The sequence below is a fragment of the Marmota monax genome, unplaced genomic scaffold (genome assembly GCF_021218885.2).
Source record: "Marmota monax isolate L192 unplaced genomic scaffold, Marmota_monax_Labrador192_F-V1.1 WCK01_AAM20220418_F8-fsc00124, whole genome shotgun sequence".
NCBI lineage: Eukaryota > Metazoa > Chordata > Mammalia > Rodentia > Sciuridae > Marmota > Marmota monax.
The window spans coordinates 3,511,327-3,530,994 of NW_026692505.1; the positions used below are offsets into that span (position 1 = coordinate 3,511,327).

The 19,668-nt window shown below is 36.6% G+C and overlaps 1 protein-coding gene across 17 annotated transcripts in view; it reads right to left on the reverse strand.

The window, feature by feature from the left end:
• Positions 1-19,668, reverse strand: part of Ptprd (protein tyrosine phosphatase receptor type D) — a 2,207,759-nt gene that overhangs the window by 398,804 nt on the left and 1,789,287 nt on the right. The gene's annotated exons all lie outside the window — the stretch shown is intronic.

A 19,668-nucleotide genomic window follows, 5' to 3' on the forward strand; every position in this document is an offset into this window, starting at 1 on the left:
GAGGGTCCTGGGATCTATAAAGAGCAAACCTGGCCAGGGTTCCTGAGGGCCACCTAGTTATTCCTTCTGTCCTCAGCATATATTTATAATATCAGGACACCAAAAGAAAGACAAAAATAAATAAACTTAGAACATTTCATTTATTTGTACTGATTCTGTCAAGAGAAGATAGCCTCCTATCTTAGTATGGGACACTAATGTTCCAGCCCTGTCCAGTGTAAGTTTCTGCAGGGTAGAAATGTTCTCCGCTCTAACTAATAATTGACCACTTTAAATTCAGCTCGTGCAACTAACAAAGAAAACTTTTTATTTTATTTAAGCTTAACTAAAACAGCCACGTGTGGTTAGTGGCTATCCCACTGGAGATTGTGGATTACAGCCACATGTTGCAACAACACTGAACAGCACAGCTGAAAATGAGGTCTGTTTTCTGAGTGCAACAATGAGGCAGGAACCCAAGGTCTGCAGTCCTTGACTATCCAATAATCAGACCCTAAACATGTGAGAACAATCCATTTAACTTTGGGACCACTCATTTTCTCCCTTCCATGTCCCTTATCCCGCTCCCCTCCCCCAAGACATTTAACTACTTTGCAGAAGGTAAATGAGGAAAAAAAAATCAATAAGTAGTTAAGCTTACAAGTGAAAATTTCTCAAAAAGAAACATCGTTGTTGAAAGGGAAAACTGTATTAATGGTAAGAGTTTCCATATGCAAGAGACTAAAACTATCACCCTGTCTCTTACCATATACAGAAACTTGAATGAAAGACCCAAAGCTTTGAAACTTCTAAAAGAAAATATAAGGAAAATACCACAGGACACTGGAATGAGTGAGGATGTTTTTATAAAACCCTCCCAAATCACAGAAAATAGTTTGATTATATCAAAATAAAAAATGTCTGCACAACACATAGAAACAATGAACAGAGTGAAGAGACAACCTGCAGAATGGAAGAAAACATTGGGGAACTATTCCTCCAACAGGAGATTAATACCCCGAATATATAAGAAAATAAAATAATTAAACAGTAAGTAAACAGATAACCCAATCGCAAAATAGGCAAATGATAGAGGTGGGGGTGTAGCTCAGTGATAGAATGCTTGCCTAGCATGCACCAGGTCCTGGGTTCAATCCCCAATACTATCGAAAGAAAATAATAATAATCTAAATGGAAGAAGATTATTTTCACAAGAAGGCATCTTAAATGGCCAACAAGTATATAAAATAATTCTCCTCAGTATCATTAATCAGAGAAATGCAAAATGAAAACCAAAATGGAATATTGTCTCAATCCAATTAGAATGACTAATAGCAAAATGGCCAAAATTAACAAAAGCTGGCAAGGATGCAGAGAATTCTCACATACTGTTGGTAGGTATGTAAATCAGTACAACTGTTATGAAAATCATTATGGAGGTTCCTCAACCTAAAAATAGAACTATATAGAACTACCATATGATCCAGCTATCCCACGACTCAGTGTAAATACAAAGAAATTGGTATGTCAAACAGATAGCTGCACTTCCAAGTTTACTACAGCACTATTCAACTAAGATACAGAATCAACTAAGGTGCCTATTAATCGAATACATAAAGAAAATGTGGTGCATATACAAAGTGGAATACTAGTCGACCATAAAAAGAATGGAATCCTCTCATTCCCAGCAACACAGATGAGCCTAGAGGACATCGCATTAAGTGAAATAAGGCAGACATGGAAGCACAAGTACCACATGATCTCACTCATATGTAAAAGCTAAAAAATTTAATCTGGTAGAAGTGGAAAATAGAATAAGAGTTACCAGAGGCTAGGGAAAAGTATGGAGAAGGGAGACAGAGGAAGGTTGGTTATCAGGTACAAAATTATAGACAAAGGAATAAATACTAGTGTTCTACAACATAGTAGGAGAACTACACTTAGCAAGAACTTACTATATATTCACCATAACTAGAAGAAAGGATTTCAAATATTCACAGCATAAATACATATGAATGTTTGAAGTGATACAAATGCTAATTACCTGATTGATCATTATACATTGTATATAGATATCAAAATATCACAAGTACACCATGAAAACACACACTTATTATATGTCAAGACTTCTTAAAAAAAATAAGGTTTCCCACTTTACTGTATTCTCACTACTAAAAACCCCTACCTCAGATATAACAGGAATGGGAACTTCGGCAACAAATGACAATTTCATGTCACATCACATAGAAGCCAAAGACAAGCCTCCTTCTACACATGCACCTGAAGAAATACGTAAAGTTGTATCGTCTTTATGAAATGACTGTATTCAATTATTACCAGTGAGGGATCTCAAAAAACATTTTTATATGTGCAGTGCCAAAAGCCTCAATGCTAATTACTAAAATATTACTGAAAAAAGAAGGGTGATAGAAGGTTATTACATTAAATAAACAACAGTATATTGGCATACCAGATATATCACTGAATAAAATACTCAAATATAAAAATACAAGGAATTGCTTTTAGGAGAGAAACTCAAAATATCCTAAAATTATATTATTCCATTGGGAGTAGGAAAGATGGTGGAATGAGATGGACATCATTACCCTAAGTATATATATATGAAGACATGAATGATGTGACTCTACTTTGTGTACTACCAGAGATATAAAAATGTGTGCTCTATTTGTAAAATATGAATTGTAATGCATTCTGCTGTCATATATAACAGATTAGAATTAAATAGAAAATAAATAAAAAATTATATTCTTCAGCATTGAAAGTATATCAAGTCAAAAAAACTCTAAATTTTTTTCTGTTTTGCCCTAAACATGTTTTTATGACATGGGAGGAAATTAAAAAAAAAAAAGAGGGACATTATGAGCTATTACATAAAACTTCAAAGCAAAAATTTAATCATATCATTTTGACTTAATATAAAGATGTCAGGTGGCTGTGTAAGCACAAAATGATTCTTCAAAGAAATCAAATTAAATAAAAGAAGAATAAAACAATACCTATTGATACAGACACTTAAGCAATTCTTTATATGCTTAAATCTAATTCACAGAGAGAAAAGCCAATAGTTATCAGCCTGAGCTTTATATATAGCTTTACATTAGAGGCACACATAAATACTAGTTACTTTCAGAAATGACAAAATGACATTATTAACTTTGTTTCCTTTTCCTTTGGGAAGTAAAAATGAGGTATGCCACAGGAAACAGAGAGGAGGAAAAAAGCAAACAACAAACCTCAGTGCCTGGCTATATTTTTCCCTAGAAACTAGAATGAAAGGTAGCTTTAAAGAAGCATCTAATCTTTCTTTTTCTTCTTTTTTTTTCTTTTTTTGCAGTAATAGGGATTGAACCTCCAGTGGGCTATACCAGCGAGTTTCATCCCCAGCCCTTCCTTTCTTTTTATTTTGTGACAGGGTCTTATTAAGTTTCTGAAGCTGGCCTCAAATTTGAAATCTTTCCCTCAGCCTCCTAAGCAAATGTGATTGCAAGCATGCAACACTATGCACAGCTGCATCTAATTTAAGTGATTACTGTATGTCATAACTTCTGCCTAGTATTTTGTGAGGCTAGTGAAAATTAGAAATGGAAAAGCTAGGATAAAAGTCTATTCAACATACTATGAGAACCCAGTCAATAAATGGGCTAAGGAACTGAACAGACACTTCACAAAGAAATACAATCAATCAACAAATATATATTAAAAAAATGTTCAACATCTCTAGCATTCAGAGAATTGCAAATCAAAACTACACTGAAATTTCTTCTCACTCCAGTCAGAATAGCAACTATTAGGAATACAAGCAACAATAAATGTTGGCAAGGATATGGGGGGAAAAGTACATTCATACATTATTGGTGGGACTGCAGATTGGTACAACCACTATGGAAAGCAATATGGAGATTCCTCAGGAAACTTGGAATGGAACCACCTGTTGACCCAGTTATCCCACTCTTCAGCATATACCCAAAGGACTTAAAATCAGAATAGTACAGTGACACAGCCACATCAATGTTTACAGCAGCTCAATTCACAATAGCTAAACTATGGAACCAACTTATGTGGCCTTCAATAGATGAAGTGATAAAGAAAATGTGGTATATATACACAATGGAATATCATGCAGCCTTAGAGAGGAATGAAATTATGGCATTTGCAGGTAAATGGGTGGAGCTGGACAATATCATGCTAAGTGAAATAAGCCAATCCCAGAGAACCAAAGGCTATATGTTTTTTTTTGTTTGTTTGTTTGTTTGTTTTCTGATATGCAGCTAATAGTTCACAATAAGGGGTGGTGGGCCTAAGGAAGAACAGAGGTACTTTGGATTAGAGAGAAGGGAGTGAAGGGAGAAAAAAGGGAATCAGGGCAGAAAAGCTGTAGAATGAATTGGACATTATTACCCTAGGATTACACCACCAGTATAACTCTACATCATGTACAACCAGAAGAATGAGAAATTACACTCCATTTATGTATCATGTATCAAAATGCATTCCACTGTCATGTATAACTAATTAGAACAAATTTTTTAAAAACCTGTTAGTTGGACTCTTATTTGTTCCATTCTTCCAAAATGACATTATAAAAGTGAGAAAATGATCTTTCTCAAAAATATAGACAGGTGTACAACCCAGCCATTTCACACCCAAACAAAAAAATACATACTCTATTTTTTAATATTTGAGCTTTTCTAAAGGGTTGTAAAAACATCATTCTTAACTCATTATGATGTGCTTTCCTTTTCATTGTTTTAAAAATCAAAAGGTTTCTTTTATAATGAACTCAAAAATTTTTTGTTACCATATTTTAAATTTTAAAATATTTTCTGGGTAATTTGCTGTAGTCTTCATCAACATCAACTGAAAAAGAAGTCTGAATATTTTACTTCTTACAGTTTATGGAGCATTTACCACACCCTAAAAAGAAGTAATCTAGAATTGTTTTTCCCCCTTTAGATTGTTTTAGAACCAAAAAAAAAAAATGGACCTTTTAATAGTTTTAAAATACTTCATGACTAGAGTTCAAAGTAAACCAATTCAGCCTAGAGACAGTTAGTGTGCTATGGCTCCATCCTCAGAGCCAATGAAACCTCTGGAGCAGTGACTCTCCAGAGTGATGTCACCTCTCTCCAGGGGACATCTGGCAGTGTCTCTATACAGGTTTTGCTCTTAAGAAGGCATGTAGGGGCGAGGGGCACCAAAGGAGGGATGCTAATGGCATGTAAGGGGTGGAGGCTTGGGCTACTGCTGCCTCTCCTACTGTGTATAGAGTAACCCTCCCCAAGAATGATCCAGCCTAAAACAGTGCCAAGATCTGAAACACTGTCCTAGAACAATCCATTAACACTGAGGAAAAATTAAAAATCAAAAAATGTGAACCTTTTCAAAGACCTATTTCCAGAATCCGTTTCTAAACCCACCAATATTAGGTGTTTTCAGTCCAGTTTTAACACATGAACTCACAATAGATTTGAATCCCAGGGCATGGAAATTATGGATGATACCCAAATTTCCTTTTTGGCCCTCATGCAGAACCAGAGTTGGCTTGCCCCATGGAAAGTTCAGCTCAGAAGCTTAAGTGGCATTAAAAACTATTTACCAGTTTTAAAGAATGGACCTGTTAAATGGAGCGAGCATTGCACTGTCAGTGAATGGGTATGGTCCCTACCTCAGAATAGGAGCTCTTCTCTGGGGGATTGTTTGGGGGAAGAAGCATTCAGTGCAGTGGAATGATCTCTCAAAAGGCTTCCAGGGATAGGGAAAGCAGAATGGGGGAAAGACGTCAAAAAATGGCTGGGAACATGGAACAAGGGACCTGTGGCTTGTTCCCCCAGCGCTGTCATCCTGACTCATCTCTGAATGCTTACCACAGGGAGAACAGGAATTCACTTCTGTGTGGTGAAACCCAGTAACCGGTTATTAACCCAGACAGAAATAACCTCCAGAAAGGTGGAGAGGATGAGTTTGAATCACAGTCCCTCAAAACACACACCCTGCATACTCACTCCCACACTACCTCATCGCCACAGGGCACATCCTCTTCACACCCCCTCCTCTCCTTGAGGAATACCACTGATTGATAAAAATCAGGAAAAAAAAAAAAAGCCACACATCATCCTAGGCAACACCCTCCCTAAACAATGAATGAATCCAAAGGGCATAAGGGAATTCCTAACCTCAGGAGGCACCTCTGACTGGTCTCAGAGAGCTGTTTGGAACCCATTTCTCTCTTAGAGGGCTGTATCTGCTGTTATCATCTCTGACTTATTAAAACAGGGGTAGGTGGGCTCATCTTAATTCTAAAAGGATAACATAAAGAAAAGACTTCTCCTTTCACTAGTAGACAGATAATATGAGCAGTGGCACAAATAAAGCCGGAGCCTAGGAGGGCAAGACAAGAGGATCCCACTCTACAAGGGTGTTTGAGAATCCTTGTTCTGGATCAAGAAATAATTCAAACGTGAAAGTTTACCCCAAAGTCAAAAATTGTCCAGAAAATCAATCTTTAACTTGGTAACCCATTAACTAGTACATGTGTTCCTCAGAGTCAGAGTTTATAGATGTCCTTAGAAAGAGAAATGATTAACGAGAAATAGATTTTTTTAAACTCTCACGTGTTAAGTGATTGAATGAATCACATGCAAATACCATGTTTTACTACCTTAAAGCATATTTATTTTATATATTATCATCAAGTTCTTTTTTATGGAGCTTTTTTTCTTTTTCAATTTAATTTTTAGCAGGGATGCCTGCTGACTATTGGGAGGAGGCAGAAATGTTAGATGGTGAATTCACAAAGCTACCCAGCAGCTACCCAGGTGGAAGGATGCCGGGTTGAGTACACTTTATTGTAAAGTTGCTGAGGGCATCAAGGCCATAGTCAAAGAAGAAACGAAGACACACGATGGTTATTTTTCAAAAGCAGTTGGCATTATAAATTGATTTGATAATAAAGTACAAAAATTTCCTGCAGCAATAAAAGCACTATGCATTCCCCATACCAAGACATGTCAGACCAGCAATGAAAACAATATTTTTCCCAAAGTCACTCTTTTTTAAAAAAATATATTCAAGACCTCCGGAAAAAAAAGGCTTTGTAAAATTGTGTCATTTTTATTATACTCCTATAAAATACTGAAACCAAATGCACAACACAGATATCAAAAAAAGGGGTTGAAAGTCATTAAAAGCTTACTAGCAAACAAACAAGTAACTTTCTTAATACCAAATTTTCTGGATGCTAGCTGTAATCTTAACTGAATGGCCCACAGAACTAAAAGAAAAGGAAATATCAAAGAAAAAGATCTGCTGAACTTGTCTGCTGGATTCATGACTCATTCAGGCATCTTCAAACACAGATTGCTGTCTTCCAAAATAGAGGAATAGCCAGGTACTAACATGAGTAGGAGTAAACCCAGGGAGCTCCTAGGAATGGTGCTAGCAGGCCACTGTGGAAGAATGGGGTAGAGGGAGGGAAGGCTTGGTTTTTATATGTTGAAGGAAGGAGCCCCAAAGTAAAACTTGATCTCCTTAGGAATATCTTTGCCTTTTTGGTCTACACAATGATTTTAACCCAAACAATACACTGACTATTGGTCCCCATAATATTTGTCAATCACAGGTATTACCATAATATGTTATCACATTACCTTGTAAAAAAATTTTGAAAATTTACACTTTGGAAAATATGCTCACTTCTTCCAATAGCAGTCAAAACAATTCAATAAGGCCCAAACAATTCTTTGCATAAATCTTTATCATTTTCAAACCTGCACTTCAAACCACTACATAAACTCCAGATATATTTCATATACAAATATAGTACATATTTTGAAGTACATATAAAAATGTGTACTTATGTTAAGCACAGGGGCACACACCTGTCATTCCAGAAACTTGGGAGGCTAAGACAGGATGACCACAAGTTTAAGGGCAGCCTCAACAACTTAGCAAGGCACTGTCTCAAAAAAGAAAAAAAAAAAAAAGGTTTATATACTTCCTATACCCCTAATGAACCAAATGTATTGTCAACTCACAAAACTAAAAATTATTTTAAATTAAATTTTAAAAAAACAGAAATATAAGTTCTACAATTCTTCTATAGGCCATACAAATCATTGGGAATCCACTGCTCTAGATATTCTATAAGTTTGGATTTTTTTCACCTATGTTTTAGGTGACCATAGATAAAAATGGAAACATGTAGTGATTTGTCTAACTATCCCCCTCTGGATTCAAACACTTGCTGTCATAACCAAAAGGCTCCACGTGTTCATACAACAACAGAGGACAACGAGATGTGACACACAGGAGAGAAGACACTGCTATTGTTTGCGACTTTCACACAATGTCCTCTTTCTGTCATTGTAAACCATCTACACTAAACTAGAATAAATTTACACATAAACTGGTTTTTGTTCTTGTTTTGAAAATGAATTCATTCTTTTGTTTCAAGAATAATTTTGAAAACCAGGTGATGGTGATGGGAGCAAGAGACATATAACAATGTAGGGGACAATGAGGTCCCTGGCACTGACACATTCTGCTGTGAAGAGACAGAAGAACACAAGTCATTCAAAAGGGGGTGGTTACTGAAGGGGAGTAAGGCTGGGGTTTTAGCTCAGTGGCAGAGCACCCGCCTCTCAGGGAAGACCGCCTAGTGTCTCATATCCCCAACATAACAACAAAGGAAAGTTAATATGGAAGTATTACGAGGAAGCGTAAGCAGTGAGCAGGGTGGAGAGTAACTGGTCTTGGGAGGGGCAGAAGCTTTAGACGGAGTGCCAGGCAAGGGCTCTGAAAAGACAAGACAGAATGGATGAGAACTGGACAGTATAAGACATAAAATGGCCATGGTGGAGGCTCAGTGACAAGGAGGAGGTTGTGTGACTCGAGTACAGACAGGCTGGCAGAGAATGATAAAAGATAGGCCAGGAAAACACAGTTGGCCAGACCAGATCCAGGGGCTGGAGGCAACAGTGGAGAGACTGGATTTTGTTTGAAATGTAGTAGGAAGATACTTGAGGGCTTGATGCTACAGAGTGACCAGTTCTGGGTTATATTTGGATGGCCTCTCCAGTAGCTGGGTATCCATGGTTTTTAAATTCACTCTCCCCACACCATACAACCTACCCCCCAAGTCTCGGTAGAGACTTCCGATCCACCTTTGTGCATACAGCATTATGGTCTACTGTGGCCACTTGACCCTTTATCAAGGTTTCCCCAGCTTCACTATTCACTGATGTTATGGTCATCTCCTTTTCCCAATTCTGTTTAAAACACTCAGAAATAATGTATTACTTTTAGGAGTGTAAGCTGCCATCCTCTGTTCCTACACAGCAACATGTCCTAGAAAACGGAATGATTTTTTTTTCCTCCCAGTACTCTCCCAGGGAGAAGTTTAACACACTTTACAATTTTTTCTTGAAAAGCAAAGTACCTGATGTTACTTCTCATTTCTGTTCCTGAAAAACGCAAATGGAAAAAAATCGACTTTCATGTACAAAGAACTGGTAGGCACACCGGATCTCTGTGGTCACGCTTTTAAATCTGTGATTCCGGAAAGGCTTTCTACACTCACTTAATAAAAAGGAAAAAAAAAAATTAAGTTTCTGAAGTTTAGTAGATCAAAGTCTTTTTTTTTTTTTTTTGACCCTTTTAAACCTTGTAATGTTAGCAGTGATACTAATGCTCAATAGTACACACTGGAATTCAGGCTATTAGAAAACAGGGTCCTTCCAAGAATTCAAAAATTCTTTCCTTTAGGATTTAGAAGTAAAGTCCTGCTGTGAGTCAATTGCTGACTACCTTCCCAAATTATCTTTTCAATCTTAGTTATCTCTTACATATCATCCCTTAGTCTTCACTCCAGGATTTCTTCCATTATTGAAGCAAGGTTCTTAACACTCCAACATGAAGTCCTTTGATTCATTAGTGTTTCTTAATAATTACCAGCATTTAGTCTTCTGTCTGAAAAATACATTATAGAGCCTATAATTTACTGTATGGAGGTTGTCCATGGTGATCAAAAAAAGAAAAAGAAAAAGCAGCTATCTTTTTCTCTGTCTCAGGAGAAGGAATCTACTCTTCTTCTGGGCTGGACTTGTCATGTCTTTTACAAAGAGGAGGACAGAAGCAGCGCTGTGTGCCTGTGTGTCTCAAGGAGTCCCAGAATTTCAAGAAGTTGTTTTGCAATTCTTTCCATTTGCTGACCTGAGGTCTCCTATTACCCAGACAAGCCCAGGCTATCTTGGTGGAGGCATCCTGGCAGCTGACTATAGACTGAAGAACAGCCCAGTCAGCCAGACATAGGGGTGCATGACTGTAATCTCAGCAGCTTGGGAGGCTGAGACAGGAGATTTGCAAACCCAAGACCAGCCTCAGCAACTTAGTGAGGCCCTAAGCAACAGAGATCCTGTCTCAAAATAAAGAATAAAAAGGACTGGGGATGCGACTCAGTTCTTAAGCACCCCTGGGTTCAATCCCCAATATGAAAAAAGGAAAAAAAAAAAAAAAGCCCAGTCAAGATCAGTGGAGCCTGTTAACTGCAGAATAGACTACCTAAACCCAGCTCTAACTGACAATCCAGAGAACTGTAAAATAAATACATGCATATTGGGTCAAGTTACTAAGTTTTAGGATGCTTCATATGTAGCAAAAGCTAGCACTACCAAGATGTTCAATGTTTCTCTCATCCAAGATAAAACAAAGATAAATAAGTATGTTTTCTTAAGAACTTTACCACATTTCAAATAGTCAAATAGGCTTCTTGAGCATACTTTTAAATTAATTTGGCCCACTTCTGACAGGAATCAACAAGCAAAATCACTACCATTTGCTTTCAGCTCTTTGAAGTAGGGTACACTGATCTGTGATTTAGGAAAATCAGTAAGTTGGAACTTATTTGTGCCTCCTTGCCCTTTCTTCCAATTAGAGATATATTCCACCACATAGCTCAGAGACAGCAAAATTGTTCTAAAATCTCTTTAACCATTGGTCAAAACCACATAGCGTGACGTTCCTTCCTTGTGACATATTGAAATGAAGTATATATCTGAGGTCTCAATTGATCTTACCAAATGCACTGACAGGTGGTCGTTAGCATAATTTTAAGACACTGTTTTCCTGAAGTGGTTTCTGCAGAGGGATAAATCCCACAACTCATGTTGGGTTAATAACCTCAAAGTAGGGTAACTTTCACTCAAGCTTTTTAAAGGAAAAAACTTTTGAACACTCAATGTGTATTTCTCAGACCAATTTCTGCCAGCATGCAACAGATGATTGTCCTAGACAGGAGCTAGTCCACTTGACTAGCTTTCTATGCAGAAGACAGTGCAGTATTAGTAACAAAGATGACTTAAAAAATAAGTGGATGATAATAATATGTTCATAGCTTGAAGACTCATTATTGTAAAAGTATCAATTTTTTCCAAATTTATCTATGAATTCAATGTAATACCAATAAAATTGTAACATGCTTTTCTTGTCAAAATGAAACTGATTTTGTAATTTATAAATGCCACCAAATAACCAGCATAATCTTATGGAAGAACAAATTTTGGAAGGCTGTATACTGCCAGTTACCAAGACTTATTATAAAGTCACAGATAGTCACAGTAAAGAATCGACTCAAGGGCAAACAAACCAGAGGAACAAATTTAAAAGGTCTAGAGAGTCCCTTGTACTCAGGCAGCTGATTTATTTACACACCACTGTGTACTTGTGATGCAATGGGAAAAAAAATAACCTTTTTAATCAGTGGTGCTGGGTCAAGTGGGTATGTACATGAACCAAAACATGTGGTGACCCCCCACCTCACACCATATACAAAATCAACAGATCATAGATGTAAATGTGAAAGAAAAACAATACAGCTTACTGAAGATAACACAGAGGAAGATGTTTGTTCTTGAGATCACAAAGATTTCTAAACAAGGAAAAGTTATACAATAAAGATAGATGAATTTATTAAAATTAAAAAAAATATCTGTTTATACAAATATTATTTTAAAGGGCAATCCACAATGTAGAAGAAGGATTTCCAAAACATATTCCCATTACAGGCCTAACACTATCTTTTTTTATTTCCTAGTTTTTAAATTATCTTTCTTTCATGAGGTAGAAGGTAGAGATAGAAGTCTTAAATAAGCAATCCATAAAAGAAATTATCATAATGGCCACTACTGATAAAAGCATCCTCAATAATGTTCGTCACTAGAAAAATGTAAATGTTACATTGAGAAAACACCTACATGTCAACCCGAATAATTAAAATCAGAAATAGAATACCATCTCACCCATTGGCCAGGATGTGGAACAAATGAATGTTCACACTACTGGTGAGAATAAAAATCAGTAAAACCCTTTTGAAAAACTGTTTTGCAGTATTTGATAAAGCTGAATAGACAGCTACCATGTCAACCAGCAATTTCAGTGCTAAGGTATATACCCAACACTATTATTATTAAATTGGCTTCTAATACATACCATAGTTTTGGTATGGGAAGGGATTAGTGCTGGGCGAATAGCTCAGTAGTAGAGCTCTCACCTAGCATGCAGGGCCCTGGGTTCAGTCCCTGGTGAAGAAGAAGGGGAGTACAAGGGGCGAGGAAAGTATCTAAGATATAGATAAATGGATAAAGCCAGTTTGTGTAGCCCTTCAACCCTGGCTGAATTCATCCTACAGGGCAGTAAATCTCAAACCATTATCAGGAAAAGTCAAGAAAAAACTGAAGTTAGTGTAGCCCAAATTCTGCATGAAAACTTGAATTTCTTAAGGAAACAGGATAGAAAATACCGTGTGCTGTCTTTTAAATATCAGTGAGGTATTTAACAACAAATAGTATTACTGAATTCCACAAAATACAAATTACACTACTGCCATAATAATTTCAACTTTGTCTTATAAGGCATTAGATATTTCTGATTTCCTTAGCTTCGATATCTATATAAAATATGTGACATCTGCATTATAATCTGAAATCTAGATCCCACAGAAGCAGACTGGTGGTGGGGCTGAAAGGGCATACCCTGCTCTGGAGATGATTCCTGTCATCCTCATAGTTCAGCTCCCATCTGTGTGCAATGCAGTAGTGGCTGTCACCTTCCTACCTCATCAAAATCAGTGAGCAACAAAAGCACATTAAAATCAGGAATGCAAGAAAGATTTTGAAGCAACAAGCTTCTGTTCATTATCATTAAAAGTAAGACAAAATTTAGTCAGCCTTTCTCAACCAGGGTTCCCCAAGATAATTATGCCCTAACAATTTTAATTTGAGTGTCTCTTCTCAATTCTCCCAAGGATGACACAAAGCTAATACCATACTAGATGCATAGGACAGAAGTTAATTCATTGTATATAATAAATGCTATAGAGCATTAAGGATGAATTTTTCTAGTAAGTTCAGGATGGAAATAGCTGACATTCTATTAAATCTACAAATTAGGCTTTGGCATTTAATGTCTTTTCTTTAAGGAAAAAAAAAAGCTGTTTTTATGGACCTGTGGATTCAAAGCCTGACCATATTCTTGGAGAAAAATAAAAACTTCTAGCCTGGAGTAATACTAGAATGAATGGCCCATAAATTTAGGGATGCCACAGAGAAGTTAACAAACAAAAAAGAAAAGAGTGAACACTGTCTTATTTTAGAGTTTATAAAATATATTTTGAACAAAAAAAAAATCTGACTTAATAGCTAATATTTATGGAGCTCATTTAAAATTCTACCCAAAGTGCTTCTACAAGGCAAGCATTTATTTCTTGTTTTAGAAATGAGGAGAATGAGATTCAGGAAAAATAACCTTCCTCACATAGAAAGCCAGTGTGACACAGGCCCTCCACTTCATCAACCTAATCACACCAGAAGCCTGTGCACCCTGTTACTATCTAATCTCACAAAAGCGTCTCCATGTAGGATTTGTCTTCCTGCTCAGATAGAAAGCAGAGGTTCAAAGAAGTAAACGGTGTCTGTTCATAAAGCTCAGAGCTAGCAAGTTACAAACACAGTTCCTTTGACCACCATTCCTACAGAACCTCCCAAGCCATGGTTGAGAAAAAGCAAAGACGACCAAGAAGGCTGTTATGGGTGAACTATGTTTCCCTGAAAGTTCATACGTTGAAGTCATCCTCAGTGTCTCCGAGGGAACTTAAGTTAAGACTCAAGTCTTTACAGAGGGAATCAAGTTAAAATGAGTCATTAGGGTGGATTTCACCAATATCAACTGATACTCACATAAGATGAGGAAATTTCAACAGACACACATGGACAAAAGATGATGCAAAGAAATGGGGGGTTGGGGAGAGATGGCCATCTACAAGTCAAGAGGAGAGGATTGAAATAGATCCCTCTCTCACAGTCCTCGGAAGGAACTTGTTGACACCTTAGATTTGAGCCATGAATGGAGACAATAAATTTGTCTCCATTTACATCATATTCTGAGTCCCAGTCAAAGTACAGTATTGTTGAAGCAACACTATTAAACTAATGTAATGACAATTGCTAACTGAGATAAAGTTTAGATTTAAAAAGTTATATTCAAAATTCATAAACTCAAAAAATATAGAATAACTATAAATGTGTTATATCTACATTTCTGCAGTTATTAAAGCTTAAAATTGAGGCTGGGGATATAGCTCAGGTGGTAGAGTACTTCCCTCGCATGCATAAGGTTCAATCTCCAGCACCACAAAAAAAAAAAAAAAACCCTTAAAATTGCACTAAGACTTTTAGAACACCTTATATAATACAATAGATTAAAAATTCAATACCATTTTGTTTGGAAAAAAATCAATCAATAGTATCTATTGAAGGGCTAAATATTTTTAGGTATAGACTCCCTAGTAAATGCCAATCCACAGGTTTTTATGATGAAATGCTGATTCTTCAAAAAGTACCATAACTATAAATCATATATGTATCTACCTGTGTATTAAAAATCAATTTCCTAACCCACTTGAATCAAAGTGTGGAATATGATATGTCAAGAAATTTGTAATGTTTTGAACAACCAACAATAAAAAATTTAAAAAAAAAAAAAGAAATACATAAAGAAGACAAAATTTAGCAATACATAGACAGGCAAAAGAGTCAACAATATTGGTTTCCTAAACATTAGCAAGATAATGAGGATATATTATGAATAACTATATTTCATAAATTTCATAATTTAGATGTAAGAGACCCATTATTTGATGGATTCAAACTATTGACACTCTTTCAAGACATAATATATAAAATGAATAGTACTACACTTAGTAAAAGTAATTGAATTATTAGCTAAAATGTTGCCAAAAATGAAAATATGAAGCACATATATTTTTACTGGTGGATTTTATCAAGCAAACATTTAGGAAAAACCATCACTAATTCTACATAAAAATTTTCAGATATTTTAAGAGAAATAAACATTTTCCAACTCATTTCATAGGACAATCAACATGCTAATGATATAGCCAGATAAGATATTATAAGAAAATTACAGGTCAATATCTCTCATGAATATAAAAGCAAAATATCCTTAACAAAGTATTAGAAAATTGATTAAAAAAAAATCAATTTCCTTAACCCCATAAAGATAATTCTAGATAATGAACTTACACTAATAATTGTTTATAATGTTAATAGCTAACAAATTTGAACAGTCTTTTTCCAACTAACTGTTACATCATATTCTGAGTCCGAGTTATAGTACTTTTTAATTAGACCACTACATAGGGTATGTTTTTTGAAGGTGAAGGTAAAGATGATGATAAAATGATAATGATTAGGATCCATTTCATTTTCTGTTCTTGGTCTTTCCATGGGACGGTTAATGAGAAAGACACGTGGAAAAATGCCCAGTGAATGTTAGTATTGTCATTATTATTATTAAATCAATTTGTTAAAATAGTTTATTGTAAGGCCAACATTAAATGTTAAAAAGACTCAGGCATGATATTTACTTAGTGGCTTATATAGTATTTTATATTATATGTGTTATGATTTAGATATGAATTGTCCCCCAAAAGCTCATATGTGAGGCAACACAAGAAAGTTCAGAGGGGAAACAATTGGGTTGTGGGTATCTTAACCTAATCAGTGCATTAATTCACTGGTGGATTAAGTGGGAGGTAACTGTAGCAAGTAAGGTGTGGCTGGAAAAGTAGGTCACTGGGGTCATTCCTTTAGAGATTATATTTTGTCCCACGCAGAGCTCTTGCACTAGGGTACATTCTCTCTCCCTCTCCCCTGCACCCTCTGCTTCCTGTTAGCTCCATCCTGAGCTGCTTTTCCCTACCATACCCTTCCACTGTGATGTTCTGCCTCACCTTGGAGCCAAAGCTATGGAGTTAGCTGATCATGGATAGAACCACTGAAATCATGAGCCAAAACTAACTTTTCTTCCTCTCCTTTTTTTAAGAACTGAGGATTGAACCCAGAGTGCTTTTTACCATTGAGCCTGATCCCCAGCTGTTAGGGTTTGGATGTGAGGTGTCCCTCAAAAGCTCATTTGTAAGACAATGCAAGAAGGTTCAGAAGAAAAATGATTGGGTTGTGAGAGTCTTAACCCAATCAGTGACTTAATCCCCTGATAGGGATTAACTGAGTGGTAACTGAAGTGGTAGAGTGTGGCTGGAGGAGGTGGGAATTGGGGCCTGCCTATTGGGTATATATTTTGTATCTGGAGAATAGAGTCTCTCTCTTGGCTTCCTGATCACCATGATGTATGAGAGCTGCTTCCCCCCATCACACTCTCCAGCCATGATCATGATGTCCTGCCTCACCTCAACCCAGGAATGGAGCCCTCTGTTGACCTCTGAAACCATGGGTTCTCAAATAAACTTTTCCTCCTCTATAATTGGGCTGTTTGGGTCTTTAAGTCACGGTAGTGAGAAAGCTGACTAAAATACCAACCCATTTTATTTTTTAGCTCGAGTCAGGGTCTCACGAAGTTGCTTAGGACCTCACTAATTTGTAAAGTCTGGCCTTGAATTTGTGATCTTCCTGCCTCAGCCTCCTGAGTCACTGGAATTGCAGGCATGCGCCACCATGACCAGCTCCTCTACATTTTTCTTGTCAGGTCTTTTCGTCATGGCAACAAAAAACTATCTAAAACAATATTGTAATCATAATTGTATTTTAATTACATTTTTTTCATTTAAATGTTTCTAAGAAAGTAGTACAGACATAGATATATGCCCTAAGTATGACTCTCTTTTTAAATTAATTCTGCTGCAGCGGTGATGGCTCTTTCCAACTGTATAATCACGTTATTTTTAAGCTCACGGTGGTGTTCTTCATTTCTTTTTTTAATTTTAATTTTGATCTCTATTATTTCTTTGCAGGAGGCTACTAATATCTCAAAGCTGTATCTGTGTCCTCTGCCCTCCCTCATTTTCATCTCCCTGGTCTTTATTAATGTACTATGTTGTCTTCTATGTCCTAGAAAACCTGACAATACCATGACTTTACATAAGAATTTCTCACACTGTCACCCTTAACTCTTCTGATACACAATAAATATTTTAACCTGAGGTTGCCATTTCTTGTTCTCTTTACATTTCTCTTTTTCCTCATCAAACTCCCTTTCCACTCATCTCATTACCTTTTTTCACTCATCTCATTACCTTTTTTTCATTATCTCACCTCATTCTGTTCTTTGATAAAAAACAATCTTTTTTTCTGCTCAGCAAGTAACACATCCCTTTAACAAAAGTCTCTCCTGACCACTGTAATAAATGCTCTTCAGAAAAGGGGTTCTCTCCTTCTGAATTCTCTGAACAGCTTCCTACTCCCCTGAGCTGAAGCGTCACTTCCTGGCTCAAGCCTGCTGATGTATTTTTATATGCTCAATCTCTGACAGGCCGACCCAAACACCGCATATGTCAAAAGGCACTGTGGCAAAGTGTGTCTGGGTCCCTTTTCTACAGTACCTGTGAGAAGGCTAATTTCATACCCTCCTGGGGTCCAGGTCTCAGGGTGCATTGAGCTGAAACTCCTCTGAAGTGGCTTTCCTGAGACCTTTCTATGACTCCATTATCTGGTTCTCTTAAATGAGAAGTCAAGGAATATTGGAAAGATGAGTTGCTTGGATGTTGCACACATGCACAAAAAGTAAAAGGGCTCCAGACCCTCAGAGTTTCCACAAATGGTGCAAAAGAGAAAGTTCATTGACCATTTTTCCAAATGGTAAACACATAAGAACTCTCTGTCAAACAGTCAGGCTGGGACCAATAGCTTCTGGCTGTTCAGACAGCTGCCCACATCATTAAAGACAGCACTGATTATTCTTTTCCCTTCATCCTATTCTACTTTTGATGTGATGATGGAGACTCTGTATTCAGATTCTTATTATGGTCATCTGTTACTTTAATTTCCATTGTTACTCAGTTTCTATTTTTCTGGGTCCTCAGGATGGTTTTATATTTTCCTGGTAAAATGGGTGGGGCCCCTTCATGGACTTCCATCCAGCCTAACACCATTTGGTTTTCATTGTTGGGGACTGAACCCAGAGCCTCAAGCACACCAGGCAGGCATGCTTTCACTAAGCTACCTCCTCAGCCTAACACCTTTTTAAAAGAAAACTTAGAATTAAAAAACATGTATATGTTAATAGACATACAAAAGAGACATATACATGTATATAACTTTATTTAAGTCATATTGGCTTATCTCTCCTTAACTTTATTTCCATGCTCCTAAAATAAGAGATAAAAATAAGAGAGGTTAATATTATTTGTGTTTAGGGCTTTGTTTACCTGCTTATTTTTTTTATTATTCTTGCTGCTGATCTCTTGGTTTTAAGGATTTACTTAATTTTACATTATAAATTGACAATTCTATAAAATAACAAGTATTTATTAATATGCCAACCCACCTAAATAGTTTCTATTTCTACAAATGGTCTTTTTGAATGTTAGCATTTCAAATGCAGAAACAGAGAAGACCTCTCAACGTACACACAAATACCACCCCCCCCCCACACACACACACATATATACACACTGCTTTCTCTTTTTCTCTTTCTTTATGTATGTGTAAACTGTTTTATGGAGGCACCTTGTCTGGCTAGGGGAGCTATCACTTTTGATAACTATAATGCATATCTCCCTTTGATGTTTGCATGGGTTGTAAGTAGGCAATGGCCTTTCAGGTTGTTACCGTTGGTGGCCTGGCTTCCCACTAGGAAGAAAGAAATAATTTTACTTGGTACAGTAAAGTAGAAAGAAAATTGAAGTAGGAAATTTGTATTATTTTTTTTTCCCTATTTTGCAGTGCTGGCAATGGATCCGAGGGCCTCATACACACTAGGTGAGCACTCTTACCACCAAGCTACAACCTTATACCTAAGCTTTTTATGTAGAACTGAGGATTGAACCCAGAGTCATAACCATTACCACTGAGCTACATTCCCCAGACATATATATGTGTGTATACACACACACACACACACACACACACACATATTTATTTATTTCTTAATTTTTGAGACAGTGTCTATGTTGCCTAGGCCAGTCTTGAACTTGTGATCCTCCTGCCTCAGCCTTCTGGGTCACTGGGATTACAGATTTGTGCCACCACATCTGGTTCTATGCTTTCTTGATTATGAATTTTGATGATGTGACTCGATCCACTTCTTTCTTGTGCCATCCACACAGAAAACATACAATTTTTGTTTGATATTTACCATCAT